This window comes from Protopterus annectens, chromosome 13.part0, assembly GCF_019279795.1.
Source record: "Protopterus annectens isolate FY-2018-M chromosome 13.part0, PAN1.0, whole genome shotgun sequence".
Classification (NCBI taxonomy): Eukaryota; Metazoa; Chordata; order Ceratodontiformes; family Protopteridae; genus Protopterus; species Protopterus annectens.
The window spans coordinates 624,455,725-624,476,990 of record NC_056747.1 but is presented as its reverse complement, the minus strand read 5'-3'; the positions used below and the strand labels follow the sequence as shown (position 1 = coordinate 624,476,990).

General features: G+C 37.4%; 1 protein-coding gene across 2 annotated transcripts in view; it reads left to right on the top strand.

The window, feature by feature from the left end:
• RPH3AL (rabphilin 3A like (without C2 domains)) overlaps positions 1-21,266 on the top strand; it is a 2,297,739-nt gene that overhangs the window by 1,164,786 nt on the left and 1,111,687 nt on the right. The window lies entirely within an intron of this gene.

Genomic DNA, 21,266 nt, shown 5'->3' with positions numbered 1-21,266 from the left:
CATATAGATAAGAGCTTGAATAGCTCTAAAACAGACCAGTCACAGTTAAAGGTTTAAATATATTTAATAATAAATAAATACCAAAAGAACAAGACAATACTCAGTAAGCAATCAGTTACATCAGAGATCAAAATCCCAGGAAAGATTTAAAACAACATTGTAGGACAGTCTCAAATAAATAAATTAAACATCTAAGCTATATTTCACTATATTCCTGTCTGAATCTAAAAGAGTTGCTATGCCCTAAACTTACTTAAAGCAAGGCAAGTGCAAAAAGTGGTGGCGAGTGGATGTTTCTAGGTCAAAGACATGATACAAAATGCCCAGTCTGTCTCTGAGAGAGTTCTTAAATTAATATCAAATATTACTGCTGGGTTAGCTTGGATGACATCACTTTTTGTCTTTTAGTACCCAAGCTAAATCCCTTTGTCAGAAACTAACAGAATTTAACATCTCTGTGTGAAAAATACATATCTCTCAGATGTTTGAAGACCCTGGAAGTCATAAAACCATAAAACACTTCTACATCTCGCACCTAGTAATTACTTCTCTTCCAAGATGATACAAAAACTTCTAGCTCTATACATTGTGTCTGCTACTGAAGTGAAACTGAGAGATAACTTTATAGCACAATCGTAAAACAATTTAATTTCAACTTATATTCTTGAAGGTTTACAAGTTAAACCTATATGTTCTAGTTTCTACTGTTAAAACATAAACATTTTCACAGTTACAATAGTTTATATACATTTCTGTTCTAAGCCACCAGGGCATGCTGTGGTTACATTTTGGCTCAGTATTTTACACCTTTACACACACTTCTGTATGAATCATATCAATATTTTCAAATGACATAAAATTATTTACAAAATTCCAGATAGCTGGGCTGGCAGTATTTACTTTTGCAACATACACACACACACACACACACACACACACACACACACACACACACACACACACACACACACACACACACACACACACACATATATATATCAAACATTATAACAGTTATATAAGAGTTAAAATACAAAAGTTATTCAGTGCACACACTTCTTAACAGAGATATTACTGTATCAGCCAAACATAACTAGTAACTTTGTATTAAACAAAGAATTATATAGCATATTCATTTATTTAGTATTATAATGCAAACAACTATTGATATCTCTGTAACTCTAGTAGATAGACCCCATCTGTCAGTGTGACTTTTATTCTGGTAGATGTGATCTTCATTTTGCTGCAAAGTAGTTTTGTAATTGCCATTATTTTTTGTGAAATTTGAATAAGTATGTATGATATGCATGTTTGCATATTTGACATGCAAATATAAATGTCTGCAGTGCAGTACTGGTTAGTCACCAGCTATCAGTACAAAGGTTTTTCAGCATTGTGTATACTTTCATTTTTACCATGGAGTACCATGTTCAAGTTATTAATATAATTATGAACATGTACCATGCACTCATAATATTTTCAGGAAACCTCTCATAATTTTACCACATTGGTGTAAGGAGCCATTCATGGCCTCTCTGTTGACTTAGGATGTGACATGCTGAGTTACTACTGTACAAGTGCACAGTGCCAGAGATAAGTGCAAAAATATAAGTATACTAATATGCAGGTTTTTACTGAGCAACTCTAAATGCCAGACAACTAGTAGTAGACAGAAAACTGGTATCTGTGACAATTTTTGCAGCATTATGCAAGCTTTCATTTGATACCATAGAGTACCATGTAACCACCACCCAGTCCAAGTTATTAATATAATATAATTTGAACATATGCCATACATTCATAATATTTTCAGAAAACTAAGTACCACATTGGTGTAAAGAGCGTTTCAGGCATGTGAAATGCTGTTCTACAATGTGTCCCCATGGGAAATTCCAGTTATGTACTGAAATATGAGATTTAGGCAAATATGTATATTGCAATATCAAACAGCCCTAAATATATTCAGATTGGGTAGCAAGTAGAAAGCAAATATCAGTGACCACTTGCAGCATTGTGTATGTTTCCATTTGGTAACATGAAATATGATGTAGGTACTGGAACTCAGAACTTCAGCTGTGTACACATACATTTATGCATTCTATTCAATGAAGAAGCCAGTACATTATGTTTATAAACCTGTATTTACAGTAAATATACACTGTAAGCATGGTTAACAGGCCTGTGCTCAACACATCTATACAAAGCAAATGGTGGACAGTAGTCAAAACATATGGTTATTTGTGTCAATAGTACTTAGTTACTGAAAAAGGTAATAAAGCAAAACATTCAGCATAATTGTGCACTCCACAGACTGTGGCTTATAAAATTCGGGATTTGGTCCTTATCAGTGTGGGACAGCTTTCCTTCCGACCTAACTTCACCCTGGTCACATTAGTGGTTACTTCCTGACTGCATTCATTAACAGTTTTCCAGAAATTTTACAAGGAACAGGCAAAAAACATGAAGCTACATCAAAGACAAATGAGGGCATGGCAACGCCCATATACGCAGTTTTATATATATATATATATATATATATATATATATATATATATATATATATATATATACACACACACACACACACACAAACTTTCTCTTGGGCTCAAATAAAGGGGAGGCAAAGAATTTAAATCAGAGCATAACAATTCAGGAAATCAGATGGCTGGTATTGGAGATTGCAGTCTTCTGCCATATGTCAGAAAACCATGCATTTCATGCACAGATGAAACATTTGAGAAAAATTAAGCGTATTGTGCAAATTAATGGGGCAGCTGACAACTCCCCCCCCCCCCCGCCCCTCCATGTATATTTGCAAAATCAAGGACAACTCTCATTCTCTCCCACTTTGTATATACCTGTCAGTCTATCCATCAATAGTTTTATATCTCTCTGTCTCTCAATCACTCGTGCACTCATATACCTATTTGTTTACTATATTCATATTACTATTCACACTAGACTAACAGATATTTTTCTTGCCCAAAACAGTCTCAGAATTTATTTCCATGCCAACATTCAAACCAAAAATGTGAAGGTTAAGAGATATGATTATAATCCCAGCTACACATGCACATACAAACACAAGCATGCACACAAATATTGAAAAATAGAGTAAAAATAAGAGTGCATGAATGTCATTGCAATAGCAAAAAGACAATATATATTTACTACAACAACATCACAGACAGCCAAGTATAAACCAGAGGAAATGAAAATGGTCATGAAAAATACTTCTGTGGGAGTTGTAAATTTTAACAAGGAGGCAGTGTACAAATTCCAGTCATGAACTGCTTAACATGAAAATGGTATATTTGCATATATAACATAACACAATAGAACGTACAACATTTGCAAGTCAATGGTAGGAAACAAAAATGCACTGTGTTAAACCCATACTTCTTAATTTCTTAACACAACAAGTCTAGATAAAGGCAAAAATAATGTGATGGGGTGGGGGACAGATTTCAACTATTGCAGTTATAAACTTAGAAAGTTTTTATGATAAAAGGTTTTGTGTTACTGTGCATTTTCTGAAGAATATGAAATCTGAAGCTCAAATATCTGCCATTTACTAAATTCAGTTCTCACTGATCTGCCAGAAAACTACATATTTTATAAGGAACAGACTAAAAGGCAAAAAATCTGGACATTCTATGAAAATCTGGACCTTTGAGAAGCATGGTCAAACTTACTAAGTGAATAAACTTTGACTGCTGTGCAACAAAAATAATCTCCATACTTGTAGGATTATTGGAATACATAGCCTGAAGCTAGAGACATAGTTAAATTTATAAATATTATAAACCCATTTCTATAAGTATATAATGGTCGACTTGTTAAAATCAGCCAACAAAAACATAGCCCGAAAGTGTTCAAAACCTCAAAGATTTATCCAATTAAAAAAAATAAATAAATAAAACACTTGAAGCTCCTTCAGCAAGCAAAGTATTTATTCACATTAAGCACTTTAATATCCGATGTTGTGAGACTTCATCATAATAGTATGCTCAGTATTCATCAAGTTTAAATACTTTTAAAAACTTGTAAAAAGATAGAGAGCGCTAACCTTTCAGGAGAGGCAGAATAATTAGGCTGTAACAGTTTTATCTTTTTTGTGGTCATCAGCAACTTGGTTAATCTTTTGCCAGTACATGAAACTGGAAAATGATCATCAATGTTAAAGGTGGTCCGTTTCACAAACTTCACTTTATTGTGAACTTGTAGAACAACAATTTTAAATAAATCTGAAAGGAAACTTAAAAAAAATGTAAACTAGATACAATACAAAGAAACAACAACTGATCATAAGGTAGGAATTGGAACTGACCTCAGGTGAGTAATTCATTCTGGTCCTATCTGGAATTGCACAGACATTTCACCTTTTGATTTGGCAGTTGTTCAGTGACATCAGGCATTTATACATTTCAGGGTAGAAAGGAAGGAAACTACCAGACCACCAGGATTTCAAACACAGGTAAAGAACTCTTGCGAATTCTGAATGAAGAAAAAATAAATCTTTATTTGGCAAGACTTTTTTCATTCACGGATGGTAGTAAACCGACTCATGTTTTTTCTGCTGTATGCTGTTTTTTGCAGCATGTGTTCACTTGGTCAGTGGGGGAATCAACCAGATAAGAGATTCGAAAATTAATAAAAATCACCTTTTTCTTTTTTTTTCCTTGCATGTAGTTAAACGTGCCAAATCATAGAACTTATCAGTCATGATTGTACATGTTTAACTGACCATATTATGCAGGAATGTTGATGTTTTTGCAGGGAGCACTCGTAGGGACTATGGACATGGTAGGGCTGCTGCTATCACAAGACTGTTGCTGTAGACGTGAGTCCATGGAATGCAACAGTGGTGCTGCAGGTACGAAAAAGTTAAGTAGCTGACATATGACCTTATACACAGGTAACAATTGCATTGTTTCAGAGAACTGAGTGTCAGAGTCTGGTATTATGACTGTTTTCTAAACTGTTACTGAATACATATGCACAAACACATGCAGACCCTCCAAAGTGTACTTGTGTTTCTTAAGTGGTCCGCCATAACATGCCACCTGGTTTTAGGTCACCTCAGTGCCCCCCTCTTTTTGTGTACTTTGTATAGGCAGTTCATAGAGCGTTTTTAGCCATAACCTGGGCCAGAAATGCAAGGGTAACTTCACCAAATAAATACATGGTTAGTTTAATGGAGCCAGTCAACCAGCGTGTTTTTTGAAATTTGGAAGGCAGCCAGAATGCCTAGAAAAAACATACAGACACAGAGGGAACATGAAAGCTCTTGCCAGATAGTGACTGCAAATCAGGATTGAAACCACACCCTAAAATCCTTGAATCAAATAGCTTCCCACTGTACCTGCATGCTGCAGTAGTGGCCTGGAATCCCTGGTAACATTAGCTTTTTCTTTTTCTTGGATTGTGATTTTAATATCTAGAATTTAATTTACAAAAGTACTTTCATTTGCTTTTATTGTATAAATCCAGCAGTTCTGTCTCTTGGATGTTTGATCTTTGGCAGCATTTTCAGGCACATGTGTATGTTAAGTTGTCAATCTCGCCTTCATTCTTGCTGGATGGGTTCGGAGCCGATCCTCGGCTCCGACTCGGCACTTGCTTTAGCTTGAGAACTCCTTTTACCAGCTCGAGGCAACCCTATATCCCATGATGCAAGGCAGAACTACCTCAGATCTCGTTTGGTAGCTAACCTACCCTGCTAAGGACTAACCTAACATATTTAGGAAAACCAAGTTCATAATAAAGAGTCCTCTAATGTAAACTCAGGAGGAAACAACCTGATAGGAACTCTTCAAGATCTGTCCAGGCCAGGGGGAAGGAGGGAGGGACGCAAGAAAGAAGGCGAGAGAAGACAACTAACATGGAACGTTATGGTTGGTACATAACTTCTAAATGTTAAGTTGTCAATCTCGCCTTCATTCTTGCTAGATGGGACCGCGTCCCTAGCACCTGTATCCTGGGTGGCTCAATGGAACAGACTCTTGAGAACTGTGGAACCAAAACTGGCCCTGTCTCTGGAGGCCAAGTCTAACTTGTAATGAGAGACAAAGGTATGAGGAGTGGCCCAAGTAGCTGCTGCACAAATGGTATCAATGGGTAGTCTATCCTGAAAGGCTGCAGAAGTGGATAGACTCCTGGTTGAGTGTGCTTTTGGTTTAGAAGGTAGTTGCTTGCCTCTGAGAGAGTACTAGGAAATGGTGGAAGACAACCATCTGGATAAGGTCACTTTAGACCTATCCTGTTTTCTGCATAGGAGACAAATAATTGGTCCGATTTCCTGAATTGTTTCGTTCTATGCAAATAGTACCTGAGCTGACGATGGACATCCAAAAAATTAAGCTTTTGTTCAGCTCTGTCAGAATAGTTTGGGAAAAAGACTGGTAGATCTATGGATTGATTAATATTGGTTTGAGACACAACTTTGGGGAGAAAGGACGGGTTCGTTCTTAAGGATACCCTGTCCTTATGAAAAACCAAGTAAGGGGAACGGATGCAGAGAGCTTGAATCTCGGAAACCCTTCTTGCTGAAGTTACAGCCAGTAAAAATATAGTTTTCCAGGTCAATAATTTCAAAGAACATGAAGCAGACGGTTCGAAGGGAGGTAACATCAAGGATGCCAACATTAAATTTAGATCCCATTGCGGAGGAGGATGCTTTATCGGCGGCTTTAGGAGAAAAACTTCTCTCAGAAAGGCCTTGCATAATCTATGAGACATAATGTTATTATCATGCAAGCCAACATGATACTTGGAAATAGCAGCCAGTTGAACTTTAACTGTAGATGAAGAAGATCCTGACTGAAAAATCTCAGCCAGGAAATCTAAAACAGAATGCACAGGAGCAGTAAAGGGATCAGTATTTCTGGAATTTGCCCAAATAGAAAAACGTCGCCACTTGCTAGCATAAACAGTTCTGGTGGACGACTTTAAAGAAGACACTAAGATGGCTCTGACAGAATCAGAGATCATCGGAAGCCTGGCTAGGGAAGGAAGTGGAGCAACCAAGCAGTGAGGTTGAGAGAATGAATGGCCCGGTGCTGTTGACCCGACTGGTGGATCAAGAGATCCGGAACTGGGTCCAGATGCCAGGGCTGCACCAGGAGGTGACGATGCAGAGACGGAAACCAAATTTGTCGAGGCCAGTAAGGGGCAATGAGAATCAACTTGGCCCTCAAAACGGTGGCTTTCTGAATGACTTGTGGAATCAAGGGAAAGGGAGGAAAAGCGTGCAGAAGTCCCCGGGCCAATCCTGGGTTAGAGAGTCTCTCAGGGGTTGGCCTGGTAGGGAAAGAGGGTGAAAAATCGGGCACTTGTTGTTTTGAGGTGTAGCAAAAAGATCGCAACAAGGTGTGCCCCACTTCAGAAAAATCTGATCCACTACAGATTGATTGAGAGACCACTCGTGAGGCATCAGAATGGATCTGCTCAGCCTGTCCGCCAAGAGGTTGGACCTGCCGGGGATGTGCATTGCTATCAGAAACCGATGAGAGGAGATTGCCCATTGCCAAAGTCTGAGAGCTTCTCGACACAACGGATAGGACCTGGTCCCACCCTGCTTGTTGATATACCAGACCACGGACATGTTGTCCGTTTGTACTGCAATAGTCCCCGTGGGAAGAAAGTCGTTGAGGGCTTGCAACGTTAAAAGCACCGCTCTCATCTCCAAGACATTGATGTGCAGATGGTATTCTATGGGTTGCCACGTCCCGTGGACCATCCTGCCCTGATAATGCCCCCCCCACCCGATCAGAGAGGCGTCCGTAGTAACTGTGGCAACTGGAGGAGGGAGAACAAAGGGTCGGCCCTGATGAAGAAGAGGGGAAGATATCCACCAGTTCAGATGAGTTCTGCACGATTGTGTGACTAAGATTTCGTGCCTCATCGGAAGACTGTGGTACGACCACTGAGTGAATAACATCCACTGCAGAAGACGCATGTGGAAGCGAGCCAGTGGTAGAAGAACAATGGCCGCAGCCATAAGACCTAGAACCTTTAGTATCAATCTGGCTTTGACCTTGCTGCTCTGCAATAGAATCGAGCAATTTTTGGATGTCCAGAATTCTTTGATCTGTTAGTCTGGCTAACATTTTGACGGTGTTTAATTCTGCGCCTATAAAGGTGATAGATTGGCAAGGCAGAGAAGATTTTTAAATTTATTGAAATCCCCAAACTCCTGCAAAGCTGCAGAGTGTAGTCTCTGGTCTGAAGAAGCTGACACCTGGTGGTGGCGGAGAGGAGCCAGTCGTCCAAATAAGGAAACACCTGGAATCCTTGACGTCTCAGATGAGCTATGACCACTGCCATGCATTTGGTAAACACTCTGGGGGCTGAAGTGAGGCCAAAGGGCAGGGCTCTGAATTGGTAATGACTGGTCCCTAGCGAAGTGGAGAAACCTTCTGGAGCGCCTGTGAATCTTTATGTGATAGTACGCGTCCTGAAGGTCTATAGAGCACATCCAGTTGTCCTTGCCCAGAAAGGGCAGAATGGACTGAAGCGTGACCATCCGGAATCTTGCCTTCTTGACAAATCTGTTTAGACTGCTCAGGTCTAATATTGATCTCCAATCTCCCGTCCTTTTGGGGACCAAAAAGAATCTCGAGTAGACGCCGGATCCTACTTGGTCTGCCGGAACAGTCTGGACGGCTCTTTTTCCTAGGAGCTTTGAAACCTCCTGTTCTGCCAAATCCCTTTGACCGGGTGAGATATCTGGATGGGACTGTTGAGGTACGGGATACCTTTCGAAGGGGATTTTGTAACCCTCAGATATGATCGACTGTACCCACATATCTTGTGAGAGGGAATGCCAGGCTACTGGGTACAGCGAAATCCTTCCCCCGACTGCCTCCAAGGGTGGACAGTCGGGCAACACCTCAGGGGTGCTGAAAGGGCTTCTCAGGAAGAGACTCCCTGTTGCCCTGGTTCTGAGGACCCCCCCTGCCTCTAGGGCGGTGTCTGTTATTGTTACCCCCTCTGCCTCTGGGGGTAAACTGACCATGTGTGTCCGGTGTAGCTCCTTGGGCTTTGCGGAACCACATCTTCCCTCCCTTCTGACCCTTGGGATATGGTCTAGAAGGGGTGGAAAAATGGACTCCAATGGCAGAAAGAGTTTTACCGTCCTGCTCACACCTGGTCAAGGTATCCTTCACCTGAGGTCCGAACAAAGCCGAACCATCAAAGGGGGTATTGGTGAAGGACGCCTTAAAGGGGTCCGCAAAATTACAAAGCCGCATCCAGGCTTGATGTCTAAGAGCCACTCCTGTGCCTGCGGCCCTGCTCGCTCCATCGGCCGCATAGGATATGAGCCGCATGGAGGAGTTGGATAAGGAATTCAGGATTGCTAGCTGTGAGGCAATCTTTTCTTGAGCCCCAGCAGCAGAAGGATCCTGGACCACTTCACCTAGTTCCTTGAGAATATCTCTTTGAAGCCTGGTGAAGTGACAAAGGTAGTTCAGCGAACGCATAGCAAAGGTCGCTGAAGAAAACATCCACTTTCCATACCTGTCCATGGTCCTAGAATCCTTGTTAGGAGGATGGACAGGTACTGAAGGATCCGCAAGTTCCTTCTTAGTGGCCGCCGCCACCACCATAGCATCCACAGAGACGCCCTTGGAAAGAAACTGTTTGTCCATAGGGGCCGTAATAAACTTGGATGGTCTCCTGGGGACAGGTTCCACAGAATCTGGAGCAGCCCACGCCTTCCGAGCCACTACCTGCATAAGTGGGTCGAAAGGCGGAGACACCCAGGAGGTGGAGGGTCCAGAGAATTACATTTGGAACTAGTCTTTCATAATGAAACCTGCAAAGTAATATGAACATTTCCTTTTATATGCGGTACATTGCAGAACCAGAACTTACTTAGTATGACATAAGTACTAGGAGAAGGGAGGAAAAAATAAAAAACAGAAGCTTATATTACGCTACTCAGTATATCCAGCCATCTACTTAAAAATGTTCCCATTTGAATGTTTACCGCATGCTGGAAATACCGGATGAATATTCATGCGGACTACCGAACCATGTTCATGTTTAAATCTAGAGAAAAAAAATCTCCTTGTGCAGGCTGTTGGGTGGGGCTTGCTACTGCACATCGGGGGGGGGGGGGGAGTTACTGTTGTAAAACAATGCTGCCATTTCAATGATGTACTCATTTTTTGAGGCTAGAATGGTGATTTTACAGATATTGATCATGTGGACCTTTTGGTACTGGAAGGAGACATCCCTAATCTTTTAGAAAAATGTGAAGTACTGTAGCAGCTTAAACTGAACTCTTTTAGAAAACTGGGGATTAATTATTATTGCTCCATAAAAAACATACTAGAAGTCATTAGTGGTAATTTCACTTCTCATGTAATTGAAAATTTTGCTGTATACTGTGCTTGACTTGTAATTGATCTTTTGTAAAGCACATATGATGTTATTGCATAATTCATACTCTAGTATAAGAAGTATGATATTTATGTTTCATGATAAGTCTGAGGAAAATTACCTAAACGTGGAAAGGATGACATGAAAAATGTTGAGTTAAAATAACCAACAAAAGAAATATTGATAGCATTTGCCATGCTCCAAGACAAAAATCACAGAGCGTGCAAATGAAAAAAAAAAAAAAAAAAAAAAAAAAAGATTTTTACATACATGTGAACTGTTTGGGATTTAGATATTTTATTTATGTAAGATTGTTGTAATACCAGAGTTGGGGAATATGCCCTTTGCCCAGTATTGTGCACTCTCATAGTTTGTATTTTAACGGGGTTGTGGGGGTGCAGGGGGGGAACCTCCTGCTAAAAACATTGTTTTTTATTTGTCTACTCTGAGATATTATATTGGAGCACGCAAATAAATCTGTCATATTTTTTTTCTTCATCAGTTATTTTAAGCTAACTTTTTCATGTCAGCTTGTTTGTGTTTAGATTGTTTTAGATAGATCCATGTGTGTGTGTGTGTGTGTGTGTGTGTGTGTGTGTGTATATATATATATATATATATATATATATATATATATATATGTGTGTATGCGTATATATATATATATATATATATATATATATATATATACACACACACACACACACACAGTAGCTGCTGGTGACTTCAAATCAAAGGGGGGCTGCAGGAGACAACTGAATGTGTGGGGTCAATGAGAACGGGTGTGACCAACTAGAAAGGGGAGGAGCTATGCTCAAAAACCACAAAAACTTTAATTAAATAAGCTTCCTTGGGTGCCAAACCATCATTATGAGAGTCCAATCAAGATAAAATGAAGTGTAGAAGAAAAAAAATATTTCAATCCATTGGCTGCATGACTGCTTACTTAATATCTAGATGGAAACAAAAAGGATGTGAGGCATGAAAAAATAAATTACTTTTTAAATACATTACTGGAATGCCAGCCATAATCAAGTATAAGAAAAACAAGCAGCACTTAACTCAAGTCACTTCTCCTTGCACTCCAGTTCTAATTATAATTTATATTCAGCTTTATTAAATACTAAATAACATGCTGAAAGTAGCAATCTCTGTGATACCCCCACTTGTAAAAATGTTTCTTATTCAAAAAAGACTTGCTGCCTGACAACTATCTACTTGTTTCATGGGGAAAACATGATCAAAGTAAAAACTGAAAAGCAAACAAGAAACAAGCTCAACATATATTGCTTAAAGGATTACTGCACAGGATATGGACTACATATGATAGACTGGCATTCTGTATAGTTTTCAGGTAAAGCCTGTAATGAGCTTAACATAATGTAATCCTGTCCTTTATTACAAATACTGTCATATGCATTTCAATACCCAAGGCTTATACGTTATCTAATTATGTAAGTATTCTCTGAATGGCAACAACAGAAATGCTTTCAATGTTGGCAGTACTGCTTATTAAAACTTACTTACATTTTACAATATCAGACAAGCTTACCTGATGATCATTAAAGCACTGCTACTTAAACACAGAGCAAAAGGCACTTTCTGAATAATAATAAGCATAAATCAACAGTATAAAAATATGACAGACCATTCTGCAAAATCAATGACAGATGAAAAGCCACTGTAGTACTTGTGTTTACCTTGGTTGGGGGGGTAGTCTGCACATTTACACTGCATAACTGCTCCTGGCCTTGCTTGGACACATCCAGAGTCACTACATGGGGGGAGTGGGGTGCAACAAGTTTGTCACAATTTGAAATGTCTCTGGCTGACTGCGATGGCCCTGACACATTTGTCATACCTCTCAACCTCAGAGCAAGAAATCTGGACAAAGCCATACATAGAAGTGGGACAAAGGCCCAAAAATAAGGACAATTTTTAAATATTGCTCTTATAAATGTAGAAAGATAATAGAATAGTAGGTCTTGCATTAGTATGAATTTTTTGAAAGGTACGAAATCTGAAACTCAAATGTCTTTCTTTATTTTCTAACTTTAGTCTTTAATGATTTGCCACTAATTTGCCAAAAAAACATAATTTTATGAAAAATGGACCAAAAATGTGATGCAAAAAATATAAAATAGCCACACAATACAGCTGGGAACCTGTCAAAGAAGGGACACTTTTTAAAATTAGTACTGCTAACTTGAGCAGCTGACAAAATAAAAGAATCTACATGCATTTCCGAATTAAAAGTAATCTATAACTGATTATTACAGTTATTTATTAATTGCAAACCCTCCATGTTTTCTTTCAAAATTGCCATTTTGCAGAGGATTATTAGGTGAAGAGCAACATTTTGAGCCAAAATCGGGGACAGTTGAGAGGTTTGGATATGCCTAATTCTATAAAGCAATTTTATTTGCACATACCTCTCAACCTGTTAATGCAGGAAATCTGGACAAGGACAAATAGATTGGGGGAACATACAAACACTACTAAAAATTGCTCTTGTATAAACTTAAGACAGTTGATAGAATAACAGGTCTTGCTTTAGCATGCATTTTTCTGAAGGTTATGATGTAAAACTCAATGTCTGTCATTTAGTGACTTCATTCCTAAATGATCTGCCAGAAAACCACACATTTTATGAGGAACAAACCAAAAATAAGAAGCAAATATCTATTCATTCTGCAAAAATATGGACAGCTGAGAGGTATAGTTCAACCTGGGCTGTCTGAGTTTGCTGCCCTTCCCCTCTCAAAATCATGGTCGATTGGAGCCTACCCCCTGCAACCATTACAATGTCCCATTCCTTAGTTATTTTGTCCCATTTACCATAAACACTGTAATGTGCATACTGCTTTACTTCTGCAATGATTTGGATTTCATTTGAAAGTTTTATTTTGCATTTTTACATCACAAACCCCAGTAGATATCTGCTAAACAAAGCAATGCAGTCTCACAATGAAAACAGACTTAGCATTAAAACTTCTCTGCCCTTGAAACTCACATGCATTGAAACAGCATTGAAACCCACATTCAAAGAAAATACATTTTGCCAGTGGCAGATAAAGATTAAGTTTGGGCTGTTTTCAAATCATAGGTCCCTTTTGGGCTGTTTTCAAATCATAGGCCCCTTGAACACGAAACATACACATGCTCTTTGATACACCTTCCCGATTGTATTACATTGTATTCCTTGTACAATACAGTACAGTTGTTAGAGGGCATTTTAAATTTATTGTTTTGAACATTTTTCCAGTAAACAGTGAAACAAAATGCATGCACCAGTAACAAAACTACCCAATTCAGAACATTTCCATCATAAAAGTCTACTCAACCTTCTACAGTCCACCAGTATCAGTAAATATGCACAATCTCTGAAGTAGCAAAAGTCAACTAAATAATTCCACATTAAAGAAATCTGTAACAATGAAGAGGTTGCTGCTAGCAAACAACTTTACATGTCATTGTTTATTCATCTACAAATAAAGTGCCTGTTGCCCTTGAGGAATAAATTGCATATGTTGCATGCATTAGAAAAAAATGATAAGCTAGTAATATCGCAATACGGACTGTATGGCAAACTGATAACAGGTTCATAGTTACTACTCTAAGTATCTTCGCCAAAAAGGACTGCAGCATCCACCCACTTTACAACACAGTACAGTATCAGCAATGCATCTATCTATTGTGGGAGTAGAACCCACAGCCTTCTGCATCAAAAGCAAGTACACTACCTGTTGTGCTGTTAACAATGCAAGCAGACTCAGAATAAGCAGCACTAAAGTTTTGTTCCCCTGCAGCTCTCAGCTCCTTGTAAAATCTACTCGACACGCAGTTGTATCTCTGAACTTTGCAGCACAAGAAATCTGGAAAAAGCCGAAATTTATTGTGGGGGGGGGGACAAAAGCCCAAAAAACAGGGACACATTTTAAACATTGCTTGTATAATGTTGGAAAGTTGCTAGAATAAAATGCTGTGCTACCACCATACATTTCACTGCCACATCTTTAACCCAGGGGACCCTGTGCAAAACAGTCAGAGAAACATACCACTATGCCAAATCAGCTGTTTTGTGAAAGAGAGGAAGACAAACTTAAATGGCTACCATTTAGTGAATTCAGTTCTCACCATAGCTGTCAACTTCTTGGCACAAAACACCTGAACAAAGCCAATAATGTGGGAATACAGCCCCCAAACATTCAGTGAATTCAGTTCTCTCACCATAGATAGCTCTCAACCTTAGCACAAAATACCTGGACGAAGCCAGTAATGGGGGAATACAGTCCCAAAAAATAGGGACAAATTTCAAATATCCATGTTATAAACTTAGACAACTGCTAGAATAAACAGTTTTGTGTTACCATGTACTTTCTGAAGAATATGAAGTCTGAAATTCAAATGCCTGTTATTTTTAAACATTTAACCAGGAAACTAGTCTGACTTGGAACAAAAGACAGTTTTCAGCAGAGCAGGGAGAAACTCCAGACACATCTTTGTAAGATGGGAGGACATGCAGACTCCACACAGAAGGCACCCCAGCCAAGAATCAAACCAGAGAACCTGTAGCTGTCACACAGCAATGCTACCAGTGCACCATTGCACTACAGACTTTACAAGGAAAAATGTAGATACAGAAACCACAGATTTTATGAGGAACAGAACAAATATGAGGCAAAAATCTGCAATTTGTTTTAGAAATGGTGGTGAATAGGGAATTCAGGTCCTTGCCACCTGCATCCAAGGTACAAGTTCAAGCCTGAGTATCTCTACCCACCACCATTTGTTCTCTCTAGTCACCAGTATATAGCAACTGGGGCATTTTACACACACACATGCACGCGCATGCGCACGCACACACACACACACACACACACTTTGTCTAGCAGTATAATCCATGTCATGAAGCCTTCACCTACCTGCTGTAAAAAATGTGTTCAGCAGTATAATCCACACCTACCCGTTTCATGAACGAAGCCCACAATCCAGCCAGCAACCATTTCTACACCTACCCGAAGCTTTTGTCCAGCAGTATAAGCCACATACGAACGAAGCCCGCGCAGCAGTGAAATCCCCATGAGAGGTCATTCCTCATTGGTTCTGCTTGCAGCTGAAGCAGTCTGGAGCTCCTCTGTTCTGTGCGGTCTTCACCGCACAGATAGCTGGGTATCTCTTTGTCTGTATCTGGACTGCTGATAAAGGCAGTCTGAGTTCCCCAATGTGTCTACGCATGTGCAGAGGAGTCGGGACTCGTGATTGTTTTTTTTTTCGTTTTTGTTTTCTTGTTTTACAGATTTTTCTTTTGTTTTTTCTAGGTTGAGGGCTGCAGTCCGGCAGTCCTATAGCACGAGCTGCCCCTGTATATATATATATATATATATATATATATATATATATATATATATATAAATATTATATATATATATATATATATATATGGGTCCACGACAGAAGAACAAAATGCCGGACCACCGACGACCACATCGCCGACAGCAGACATCCCCAACAACTGTAAGTCAAGGTATTACGGAACTGAACGCATTTCCATTCCTGTCATCACACAAAAAAAAACACATTAAAATGTGTATAGCAGGGGGGCAGGCCCCCCTGCACCCCCCCACACCCCCTACTTAAATATACCAACTTCGAGATCGCACTACAGTGAAGGAATGGGACTAACTCCCATTCTGCACTACTCACCATTGTCGGGGTTGTCTGCTGTTGGCGATGTCTTCTTGGCGATGTGGTCGTCTGTGATCCGACGTTTCGTTCTTCTGTCGTGGACCCATATATATATATATATATATATATATATATATATATATATAGACCTATATATATATATATATATATATATATATATATATATATATATAGGTCTACTTAACGTTGAATTTCATAACATTGAGACCATAACATTGAAAATTCAAAACAGTGAAAACCCAAAACATTGAAAACTCAGAACATTGAAAGTGTGCTTCATAACACTGAAAACTACAATGCATATGTAAATAACATCCTCTCCACCTATAACACCACCTAACTAAAAGACACCCTTTCTACTACATTTCTGCAGGGTGGCAGACCCCACTGCACCCCCCATTTGGGGAGCTCTGCCCCCCACACCCCCCGTAAATTAAATATACCAACTCTAAGATCACACTACAGTAGAAAATAGTTAATTAATTAGTTAATTTCCTAACCTCACTAGGTTAACTTTTTTCCCGTGGGAAAAAGTTAGTTAATTAATTAATTAATTTAATTTCCTAACTTCACTAGGTTACATTTTTTCCACTGTAGTGCGATTTTAGAGTTGGTATATTTAATTTACGGGGGGGTGTGGGGGGCAGAGCCCCCACATGGGGGGTGCAGGGGGGCTTGGCCCCCTGCAGAAATGTAGTAGAAAGTGTGTTTGTTAGTTAGGAGTTGTTATAGGTGGAGAGGATGTTATTTACATATGCATTGTAGTTTTCAATGTTATAAAGCACACTTTCAATGTTTTGGGTTTTCAGTGTTTTGGGATTTAGATGTTTTAGCCTCAATGTTATGAAATTCAACGTTATGAAATTTCAGTGTTCTGAAGTAGACCCATATATATATATATATATATATATATATATATATACACACACACATATATATATCTATAACTATATGGATCTACTATGGTTGATTGAAAACTCACTTGATTGAAAATGAAATTACTAGGGGCATAGCCCTCACATATTATAAACATTTTAAACTATACACAGTGATACTTACAAGTGCAATAAATAAATGTTTCCAAAAGAGAATATACAACCAAGATATGCGGGGGTTTGTGCCCCCCACACCCCCCCTTACTTTATATGCTAACTCCAGGGTCGCATTGTAGTGGGGAAAAGGCCATTTATAACTTTCAATGAAATGAGTTTCAAAGAAATGAGTTTTCAGTGAAGTGAGCTTTCAGCGAAGTGGTCCTAGTGATTTCATTTTCAATCAAGTGAGTTTTCAATCAAGCGTAGCAGACCCATATATATATATATATATATATATATATATATATATATATATATATATGCACACACACACAAACCAGGGTTGCCAGACGTCCCTATTTGGGCGGGACTGTCCCAAGATCAGCAGCCTGTTCCCGAGTCCCACATTACCGGTTTAAATCCTGGGAATACCGGCATACAGGCCAATCAAAAATCGCTAAACATGGAGCTTCTTGTGTTTAATGCGGAACATCTCAGTTCCGCATTAAACAGAAGTAGCTCTGTGTTTAGCGATTTTTGATTGGCCCGTATACTGGCATACGGGCCAATCAAAAAATCGCAAAACAGAGCTACTTCATCAAAAAAATAAATAAATAAACACAGTGTTACTTTTGTTCAATGCGGAACTCTGATGTTCCGCATTAAAGACCTAGCGTGGAAGACATTTTTTTTTTTAGTCTTCACTTTGTCCCTACCTGGCCAGTCGGAAATCTGGCAACCCTGATATACACACACACATACATGCATATATATATATATATATATATATATATATATATATATATATATATACACACACATATTGTTTCCCTACACGAATGCAAAGAACAATTTTTTGGCTTATTGTTCATTGCAAATTACATAGTGAAAATGGTGAGCCAAACAAAATACCCTAAAAGCACAAATTGCAGGTAGATAAGCCCTTCCACACACCCTGCAATGATGTATACCAACTCCATGGTCGCACACAGTGAAGAAAATGGGGAAAAAATGCATCGCCAGCTTGCACAGTGCAATGCAGTACATTACAGTGAAACTCACCATGACATTAAGGTTTTGAAATTCATCTGCTCAGCCAGTGGTGCAGTGGAATTACCTAGGTAAGCATACATGTGCAATGCAAACCTTACATCAAATGTCTTTTTGTAGAAGTAAGGAAAAGCCAGTACAGCTGATCAAGAAATAATCTTATACAATTAACACATTAAGAGTCTTGGTATTTCAGTAACATTTCAAGTCTATCCCAACAACTAAACAGCTTAGTATGATTTAAACATCTTATTCTAATCACTTATTTTTCAATTTTACATAGTAATGCTGTTAAATTTAAAAATTCTTTGAATGTAGGAACCAAGTTTGATTTCCATTTTTTAGTAATAACTTTTCTAGCTACTGCTAAAAGACTCCAAAACACTTTTTGTTGTTTAGCTTTTACAAATGGAGGAAGTGGAACATTAATTAGTATTACTGATGTAGTTAAAGAAGAATGATCAGACTATAACCACTTATAAAACATACTTATCTCATCCCAATATACATTTAATTTTTCACAATCCATAAATGTGTGCCCAGTCAGCTTTATACATTTAATTTTTCACAATCCGTAAACATGTGTGCCCAGTCATCTTTTCCATCTTTACTACATCTCCAACAAACTGAAGAAGTAATTTTACTAAACTTAAGAGGATTTTATAGGGAGTGACAGACATTTCACTTATATATTTCCATGTGAAAACTTTCCATTATAAACTTAAAGAAGTTTGACTAACTGATTGAAGTAAGTACGTTTTATTCTTACCATCTGTTGAGTCACTGAGTCCACTACTGTCTAAAAAGTTCCAGAATTTTGAATTAAAATTTAACTTGTATAACTTGGACAAGCCTCCATTTTAGGTCAGTTTACCTTCAATGATAGCATTCATATATTCATATAATGGGAGAAAAGTGTTCTGTTCCTGTTAACTTGTATTATCTACAAATTAATTTAATTTCTTACTGATGGATAATATTAAGTGATTAACAGATTCATCCAACTTATAATTCTTCATTAAGTATTCTGGTGACTTAGCTTTTTATTTTTTAAAGCAATCAGACCGTAATACTAATCCATTCTTTTTTAGTAAAATTATTTTAACATTGTTCTGAATTTCCTTAAATCTAGAAGTATGTGCAATTAAAAGGAACAAAAATTTCCATTTTGATATTAATGGGGTTTTAAAAACATATTTAACTGTTTTAAGAATTGATTTTCATATATGCAGAGTCTAAAGATTTAAATGAATTTCCTTTTAAGGTAAATTTTACTAACCAGATGAAAGGATAGTTACATATTTCTAATTCATCATACTTGATAAACTTATAAGAATTTAGTGTAATCTGTTCCTGAATGGTTTTCCATTGACTAGCATAAGTTGAGTCTATCAAGAGGATAACAGAGTTAAAATTTGCAGAAACGGAATAAGATTCTACATGTTGGAGATGATACCACCATACTCTCATAATTTTATATGATTTCTGTAAACAATTCTTGGATTTTTAGGATGCCACAAGAATGAAGTTAACAATTTTTTAAATTTCTTTAAAAGTTTTTTGTCAGCTGTTAAAGCTCTTGAATGCAACATATATATAATCTTTGGCAATATAATAATTTTAAAAAGTACTAACTTACCCTCAAAAAAATCAAATATTCAATCTGTTTTTAGTAAGAAGTAACATTTCTTCAATTATTTTTTTAAAAATTATTATTAATCATATTCACATTTTGATTGTTTTATTCCTAAATCTTTTAGTTCTTTTTTTTCCCAATTATATTTATATTTAAACCTAATATCTAGTAACTGATGTGACACTAAAGTTTTATTTTTATTATTAAATTTCAGCAGCAGTATTTCTTGAAACTTTTCAAATTTCTCCTCTGTTTCTTCAACTGAGTAATTTAAATCTCCTATTGTTAGCAAAATATCATGTGCAAAAAGCTGTATTTTAGATTAACAGTCCTTATTAATTGAGAATCCATTAATTTCTTCATTGCTTCTCATACTGTTAGCTAAAGGCTCGATAACCAATACAAATAGTAGAGTAGACAAGGCACACCCTTGTTTTGTGCCTTTGTTTAAAGTGAATCCTCGAGAAATGGAAAATCTAATTTTAACATATGTTTTAGAGTCTCTCTACAAGTTTTTAATATTCCAGTAAATTGCTCTGGAAATTCAAACATTTTTAAAGTTTTTAATAAGTTGTTCCAATCTATAGAATCAAAAGCTGACTTGATATCCAAGCTAATTAAGGCTACATTTTTGTTCATTTCTTTTGCTTAACTATATGATAGTTATTTCCCTTTTTATATTATTATATGTTAATCTTATTGACTATAAATTCTGTTTGATCTTTATTAATTAATTTATTTACTATATCTCTTACTCTTGTAGTGAAGATGGAAGTAAGTATTTTATAGTCTTCATTTAATAATGAAATAGTTCTATATGATGAAACTAACTTATCTTTTCCTTACTTAAGTTTAGGTGAGATTACAGAAAATTTCTATAAGGGAGGAATTATTTCATCACTGAATTACTCTAAAAATGTTACTCAGTAATTCTAAAATATTTAATGGATACAGACTATATAATTCCGTTAAACCATCTAATCCTGAAGCTTTACCATTTTTCTCTTTTTTAGAGCTTCTCTAACTTCCGTTAGGATACTATAATATATTTAACAGAGATATTAGTTGGTCATTAAGTGTATTAGTAACATTTTTCTTTAAATACATATCAATTTTGTAGTCATTATTATTTTTATCTTTATTAAGATTCTGATAGAATTTTTTAAAAAATATGAAGCATTTCCTGTATGTCTGAAGTAAGCTTATTAGTGTGAAAATTTCAGATAGTATTGATTTGTGTCTTTTTGCTTAAGATCTTACTTCTATTAGCTAATCTTTGTAGATTTTTTGAAGTCGTCACATAACTGCAGGTTTAGTTTTTCTAAAGCTGTCTCCACTTTATGTGTTTAAAATTATCAGATCTATTTCTAAATTAAAGTGGAATGGCCTTACAGTAAGCACTATATCCTAAAACATGAGAAAATTGCATATTGGTTTAGTTCTGAAAA